We start from the raw sequence: 8,403 nt of genomic DNA, 5'->3' as shown, positions 1-8,403 counted from the left end.
CAGGGAAAGGAACCCCTAACGGAACTATTCTCCCTGGAAGATGTTTCTTACAAACCATGTAATATAACATAACTAGTCGGGCACTTGTCTGTTAACGCCATAATGACCCCTACGCCTGGTCTCCATGCATTCCCCGGTTCCTATATAACCGCATGGGAATTCGGACACACTCCGGACCGTCAGGCCCCGAGGTTGAAGCGAAAAGGTCAGCCATGACAAATGATCTACAATCCGGCTAGAATGCATTATAAATGTCAATTCGATTACACAGTCATTTTGATTGACTGTACTCCTCTTCAATACCATCTAACAGGCTGTCCAATTTACAGTCCTGCTATGAATACTTTGCAGCCAACTCTACTTGGCTGTATACTAAGCTCAGAAGGATCTCCTTCCCATCGGGCCCTACAGGTCCAACCTCTGCCATAGGGTTGGGGTCAGCCTGTGAATACCGCGTCTTCACCATGGCCCAGGCCTCCCTAGCGCCTTGACGGCAGGCTGATATCTTCCACAACTGGAAGCACCGCCGTGCTCCTCTCAGCTTCTCCGCAAGCTCTCCCAGACCTTCGGGCATGGAGATGGATGGCCACAGGACCTGGGCGACGCCTCGCATCGCCCACCGAACTCGATCGAGCAATTGTAAGAGCTCGGGAAGAAGGTCACCCGTAGAACTAGGCATCTCTTCTGCAGGACGACCTATTAACATACCTACGGATATCGCTCTGTTAATCAACGGCACCGCCGAACTTTCTTTTAAAAAGGTTCGTTCAAGCACTTACTAAATATGCCATGCCGAAGCCGTTGATTCTCCTTCACGGAGTCTGACAGCTGGGCACGAACATCTTTTAGCTCAACGCCTAGCCGGGTGTTGGCATCTTGGAGAACGTTCTTCTCCCCCATCACCTTTAACAACACCCTCTCACCAGCCTTTAGTTGGCATTCGAGGTGTTGCCTTTCCGGATTCAATCCGACGCAATCTGCAATTTTATTTGTCAGATTCGCACACAAACCGTGCTTCGCCACATACTTATCTTTCGAAATATATATTACCGGAGGGGGTCTCCTTAGGCTCCCCTACCGCGGCTAGTGCGCCCTCCAGTTGGGCTTTGCACTCTTCCAGCTCCTGGGACAGTAGGGAATTCTTTTCTGTAAGTACCTGCATTTCAAATGATCCTTAAACCAGTTATTCTAACTGTTTTCAGTCTCGGGGGCTACTGCTACATATATACCAAAGTTTTCTTACCCGTATGTCTTTTACATATTCCTCCGTGGCTCTGGCTAGACCATTTTGAGCGGCACGGAGGTACGCATCTCCCGAATTGAAGGCATCCAACGCCCCTTGGGAGAAACAAGCGTCGCGAAGAATTGTCCGGCGGCGCCTGTGGTTCATGGCACTCTCCACCTCAGAGTTGGTGGCAGACAACCCGTCCGCTTCCTCCGTCGGAGGAGCGTCTGGCACGCGCCTTGCGTTCGCCTCTACCTTCGGACCAGGCTTTGGAGCCTGGCTGGTGGAGGCACGATTGACAGCATCTCCGGATATAGTCCGGCGGGGTCTCTTTGTCCTAAAGAAAGCAAGTGTCAGATGTGCCTCGAAGGTATAACACCTAGGATGGGGAGGCGCACCATACCTTTGCACTGATGCCTCGGTCCGGACCACACTTCTTTTCTGCCCACGGGGCCCTACAGCCCCTCGTTGGCTTGTCGCCGCAGGTTCGGCCTCCCGCCTCAAGAACCTCCCCTGCAAAGTTCGGTTGTTATCAGGAAACTAAAAACACGAGAGGGCGGACACCTATTCAGGGTACTGGGACTTTGATCTCAGTTACCTGGGTGGCCGGAATTAGCCCTGGGTAATCATCCGTAATGGCCACCAAGGCGTTGTCCATACTCAATTGATGGAACACTCCATCAATTAGCTCCACAGATATGTCCAGATCCTCTTGAGAGGCCGGGTCGAGGGACTGTTCTGGGTCCTCGGGTTGTGGAGAAGGGCTGCTTATTTCCTTAACAGCCCGACCAGTTCCTGCGTTGAAGTAGTCAGACTGAATATTTAACAATGGGAATACGAAACGAGTGAGCAAGTAAAGGCAACCACTTACCCAGCTTGGGGGATTGTGCATAGAGAATCCCCCCTGTGGGTTGACGCGGAGAAATTCCTCCTCTTCCCCCTTGTACAAAGTGGACAAGATCTTTAGTAGAGCGGCAGCCGAATCCGGCCCCTTACGGCCGCAGCGGGTGGCGTCGTCCTCCCCGTTGAAGTCCCACATGGGGTGGCTTCTATACTGAATCGGCTGCACCCCCCCCGCATGATGCATTCGGCCATAACCCCGATCATGGTTAGTCCGGAATGGGCCAACAGTCTTATTCGGCCCATCAGGTAAATGATGTCCCTGTCACTTTCCCTCTGAGGGCTCCGTGGACGCCAGCTTAGGCGCTTCTTTAAGGGAGCACCATCGAATTCTGGGAGGCCGACCCGGACAGGATCCGGCAGCGGGACGTCTTCTATATAGAACCATTCCGAGGGCCAGTCTTCGGACGCCTTCTTTGGGGTTCCAGACAGATATCCGGTCCTGACGATGCGCCATACTTCGGCTCCGCCCACTTGATACATTGACCCCTCCTTAGAGCGGGGCACAAGGCAGAATAACCTTTTCCATAGCCCGAAATGAGCCTCCACGCCCAACTATAGCTCGCAGAGGGCTACGAAGCCCGCGATATGCAATACGGAGGCTGGCATGAGATTGTGTAGTTGGAGACCGTAGAACTCCAGCAGCCCCCGGAGAAATGGGTGGATTGGAAACCCGAGCCCCCTTATTAAATAAGGGGCAAGGCATACTCTCTCTCCTTTGGAGGGATTGGGGGCATCCTCCGCTTGCTTTCCGCCATTATAGATGGCAAGACCGGCTCGAACCGGGACCATGTAGGCCGGGGGGAGAAATCCCTTGGTCTGGAGCTTCACCATCTCGCTATGCGGGATGGAGCATCTCTCCCAGTACCCGGGCTGAGGGCTGGAAGGGCGAGGGGAAGAGTTGTGATGACTGGCCATGGTGGAATGGACCTTCGTCGGATGCGATCTGATGAACACTTGCGAAGGAAGGAAGATGTGGTTTGGATCTAAATCCTCGTCCCCCTAAATAGGGTAGCTCATTTACGCGTCTAGGGGTGTGAATGTAAAAGCACTTAGACTTTTCATATCCATTTGGCATGTGGGAAGCGGCCATTATTGGGCGTAGAAGCCAAGGAGCGCAACATCCACAAGACACCGGACTTTATTCAACAGGTACATGGAATTTGGGGGAGAACCCGCCTTGCAATGCCGAAGACACTCTGCACGCCGGACTTATCGTCATTGAAGCCTGGTTCAGGGGTTACTGAGGGAGTCCTAGATTAGGGGGTGTTTGAATAGCCGAACTATACCTTCAGCCGAACTCCTGGACTATAAAGATACAAGATTGAAGACTCCGTCCCGTGTCCGGAAGGGACTTTCCTTGGCGTGGAAGGCAAGCTTGGCGATACGGATGTTCAGATCTCCTACCATTATAACCGACTCTATGTAACCCTAACCCTATCCGGTGTCTATATAAACCGGAGGGTTTTAGTCCATAGGACAACATACACATCAACAATCATACCATAGGCTAGCTTCTAGGGTTTAGCCTCTCTGATCTCGTGGTAGATCAACTCTTGTAATACCCATACCATCAATATTAATCAAGCAGGACGTAGGGTTTTACCTCCATCGAGAGGGCCCGAACCTGGGTAAAACTTCGTGTCCCCTGCCTCCTGTTACCATCCGGCCTAGACGCACAGTTCGGGACCCCCTACCCGAGATCCGCCGGTTTTGACACCAACACTGACCATAAACATGTGTTGTCATTTGATGAACGGGATCACATCATTAGAGAATGATGTGATGGACAAGACCCATCCGTTAGCTTAGCATAATGATCGTTAAGTTTTATTGCTATTGCTTTCCTCATGACTTATACATATTCCTTTGACTATGAGATTATGCAACTCCCGAATACCGGAGGAACACCTTATGTGCTGTCAAACATCACAATGTAACTGTGTGATTATAAAGATGCTCTAAAGATGTCTCTGAAGGTGCTTGTTGGGTTGGCATAGATCGAGATTGGGATTTGTCACTCCAAGTATCGGAGAGTTATCTCTAGGCCCTCTCGGTAATGCACATTACGATAAGCCTTGCAAGCAATGTGACTAATGAGTTAGTTGCGGGATGATGCATTACATAACGTGTAAAGAGACTTGTCGATAACAAGATTGAACTAGGTATGAAGTTACCGACGGTCGAATCTCGGACAAGTAACATACTGATGTCGCTTGAAGCTACGTCAGTATTTCCCAAAAGAGGAAGGGATGATGCAGCACAACGACGATAGGTATTTCCCTCAGATATGAAACCAAGGTTATCGAACTAGTTGGAGATCCAAGAAACACAACGTAAACAGCCCATGCACACAGATAACAAATCCTTGCAACCCGACATGTTAAAGGGGTTGTCAATCCCTTCCGGGTATGGCGCCTCAAGATAGGCAAACGGACGTGAGATAAAATTGTAGTAGATTGATAGATCGAACGCCAAATAAAATAAATAAGAATAAATTGTAGCAAGGTATTTTTTTATTTTTGGTTTAATAGATCTAAAAATAAATGCAACAAAAAAGTAGATCGCAAAGGCAAATATATGAGAAAGAGACCCGAGGGCCATAGATTTCACTAGTGGCTTCTCTCGAGGAAAATAGCAAATGGTGGGTGAACAAATTACTCTTGGGCAATTGATAGAACTTCAAATACTCATGAAGATATCCAGGCAATGATCATTACATAGGCATCACGTCCAAGATTAGTAGACCGACTCCTGCATGCATCTACTACTATTACTCCACACATCGACCGCTATCCAGCATGCATCTAGTGTATTAAGTTCATCGAGAAACAGAATAATGCAATAGGAATGATGACATGATGTAGACAAGATCTATCTATGTACCGATAGACCCCCATAGTTTTATCCTTAGTAGCTACGATACATACGTGTCGGTTTCCCTTCTGTCACTGGGATCAAGCATCGTAAGATCAAACCCACTACAAAGCACCTCTTCCCATTGCAAGATAAATAGATCAAGTTGGCCAAACAGAACCCAAATATCAGAGAAGAAATACGAGGCTATAAGCAATCATGCATATAAGAGAACAAAGAAACTCAAATAACTTCCATGGATATAAAAAGATAGATCCGATCATAAATTCAAAGTTCATCGATCGCAACAAACACACCGCAAAAGAGTTAGATCATATGGATCTCCAAGAGACCATTGTATTGAAAATTCAGAGAGAGAGAGAGAGAGAGAGAGAGAGAGAGAGATGAAGCCATCTAGCTACTAACTACGGACCCGAAGGTCTACAAAGAACTACTCACGCATCATCGGAGAGGCACCAATGGAGGTGGTGAACCCCATCTGAGATGGTGTCTAGATTGGATCTGGTGGTTCTGGACTCCGCGGCGACTGGATCAATATTTCGCTGACTCCCCTAGTGTTTTGTGAATATTAGGGTATTTATAGAGCAAAGAGGCGGTCCGGGGGGCACCCGAGGTGGGCACAACCCACCAGGGCACGCCTGGGCCTCCTGGCGCGCCCTGGTGGGTTGTGCTCTCCTCGGAGCACCCCCCAAGTGCAGCCAGAGCCCATTAGGTTCCTTCTGGTCCAAGAAAAATCTCCGTAAAGTTTCTTTGCGTTTGGACTCCGTCTGATGTTGATTTCCTCCGATGTAAAAAACATGCAGAAAACAGCAACTGGCACTTGGCACTATGTCAATAGGTTAGTACCAAAAATGATATAAAATGACTATAAAATGATTATAAAACATCCAAGATTGATAATATACCAACATGGAACAAGCAAAAATTATAGATACGTTGGAGACGTATCAGCATCCCCGAGCTTAACTCCTACTCGTCCTCGAGTAGGTAATTGATAAAAACAGAATTTTTGATGTGGAATGCAGCCTAACATGTCATATCATATTTCTTTCTTTGTAGCGTGGACATTTGGACTTTTATATTGTTCAAAGCAATAGTCTAGTTTTGACATGATAATTTAAATACTCAAGCATATCAACAAGCAACCATGTCTTTCAAAATATCAACACTAAAATAAGTTATCCCTATCCCATCATGCTCAACCATTGATCCATTCATGAAACACACTCACATATTAGCTACACCCAATACTTAAGTACGATCATACTGCCTCCTAGTTGGTGCTTTTATAAGAGAAGATGGAGACTCAAATTCAAAAATAAAAATTGCATAAAGTAAAAGAAAGGCCCTTCGCAGAGGGAAGTCGGGATTTGTAGAGGTGCCAGATCTCAAAGCAAAAAACTTAGAGATAAAAACATTTTGGGAGGTGTATCCATCCCATCAACGAAAATGACTTAGAGTTCCAAACATTTTCCATGCTAGATATACCATAGGCGGTCCCCAAACAGAAAATAAAGTTTATTCCCTTTTCCACCATACTTTCACTTTCCATGGCTAACTGTATCCATGGGTGCCTTCCATACCAACACTTTCCAAGGAATTTATTATTTGACAACATAAAGTAAATTCATTTTTTCATTTCGAGACAGGGCATCCCTAAAACCTTTGCCTTACTCTCGTGCAATGACAAGTGAATAAACACTCATCGTGAGAATAATACACCCAGCATGGAAAATATTAGCCACCCTCTCCGCTCTGCGAGCGAAATGAACACACAAAAGAGAAGTTTATTTTGAAAATTAGAGGTGGCACATGCAAATTTGCTTAGAACGGCAAAAGAATACCGCATATAGGTAGATATAGTGGACTCACGTGGCAAAACTGGTTTAAAGGTTTTTGGATGCACATGTAGAGATCATACTTAGTGCAAAATGAAGGCTAGCAAAAGATTGAGAAGCGACCAACCGAGAAATAGATAATCTCATAAGCATAATTAACACCGAATAATGCACCACAAGTAGGATATAATTTCATTACATGACTATTGACTTTCGTGCTTGCATAGGTAATCACAAATCTTAACACCAATATTCTTACTAAAGCATAATTACTCATCAACATAACTCACATATCACATCATCATATCTCAAAACTATTACTAAGAATCAAGTCTATCTTTTCCAATGATGTTCATGAAAGTTATTATTATATCCTTCTTGGATATCTATCACTTTGGGACTAATTTTCATGTGTTGATTTTCATAAGCTCAAACAAATATAAGTGAAGATAATGAGCATAATATTTCTTTCTTTCTCTCAAAATAATTTAAGTGAAGCAAGAGAGAATTTCTTGAAAATTTTACTAACTCTCAAATAAATATAAGTGAAGCAAGAGAGCATTTCTTCAAAAATACTAAAGCACACCATGCTCAAAAAGATATAAGTGAAGCACTAGAGCAAGTCCATAGCTCATAAAATTTAAGTGAAGCGTAGAGAGAAATTCTAACAAGTCATGACATAATTTTGGCTCTCTCAAATAAGTGTGTCCATCAAGGGATCAAGACTTAAAACACAAAATAAAACAAGCAAAGACTCATATCATACAAGAAGCTCCAAGCAAAACACATAGTATGCGATGAATAAAAATATAGCTTCGAGTGAAATACCGGGGGCATCCCAAAGCTTAGTTGGTTGCTCATTTTTCGATAATAGTTTGGGATGCCGGGGCATCCCCAAGCTTAGGCTCTTCTACCCCTTATTCCTTCATCCATCATAAGATAACCCAAAACTTGAAAACTTCAATCACACAAAACTCAACAAAACCTTCGTGAGATCCATTAGTAAAAGAAAGCAAATCACTACTATAAGTACTGTGCCAAACCAATTCATATTTTGTTTTTGCATTATATCTACTATATTCCAACTTTTCTATGGCAAAAACTCATCAAAGAAAACCATAGAGCCATCAAAATAAGCACGCAACGCAAACAAAACAGAACAGTTTGTAGCAATCTGACTATTCCAAAAACTTCTGGAACTCCACAAATTCTGAAAAATTAGGAAGACCTGAGCAATTTGTACATTAATCTACTGCAAAAGTAATTGTTATTTTATCATGCTTTGGTAAAAATTAGAATTGTTTTCATGAGCGCATAAGTTTCTGTTTTTTCAGCAAGATTAAACAACTATCACCCAAGAAGATCCTAAAGGATTTACTTGGCACAAACACTAAATTAAACATAAAAAACACAATGATAACAGTAGCATAATTGTTCTAACACTCAAAAATAGGAAGCAAAAAGCAAAAATAAATTTTATTCATTGGGTTGCCTCCCAACAAGCGCTATAGTTTTAGGCCCTTAGCTAGGCATAAAGCAAGGATCTAAGTTTTGTCATCCTTC

The sequence above is a fragment of the Triticum aestivum genome, chromosome 3A (assembly GCF_018294505.1).
Source record: "Triticum aestivum cultivar Chinese Spring chromosome 3A, IWGSC CS RefSeq v2.1, whole genome shotgun sequence".
Lineage (NCBI taxonomy): Eukaryota > Viridiplantae > Streptophyta > Magnoliopsida > Poales > Poaceae > Triticum > Triticum aestivum.
The sequence above is the reverse complement of the archived record's forward strand: the minus strand, read 5'-3'. Positions refer to the sequence as shown.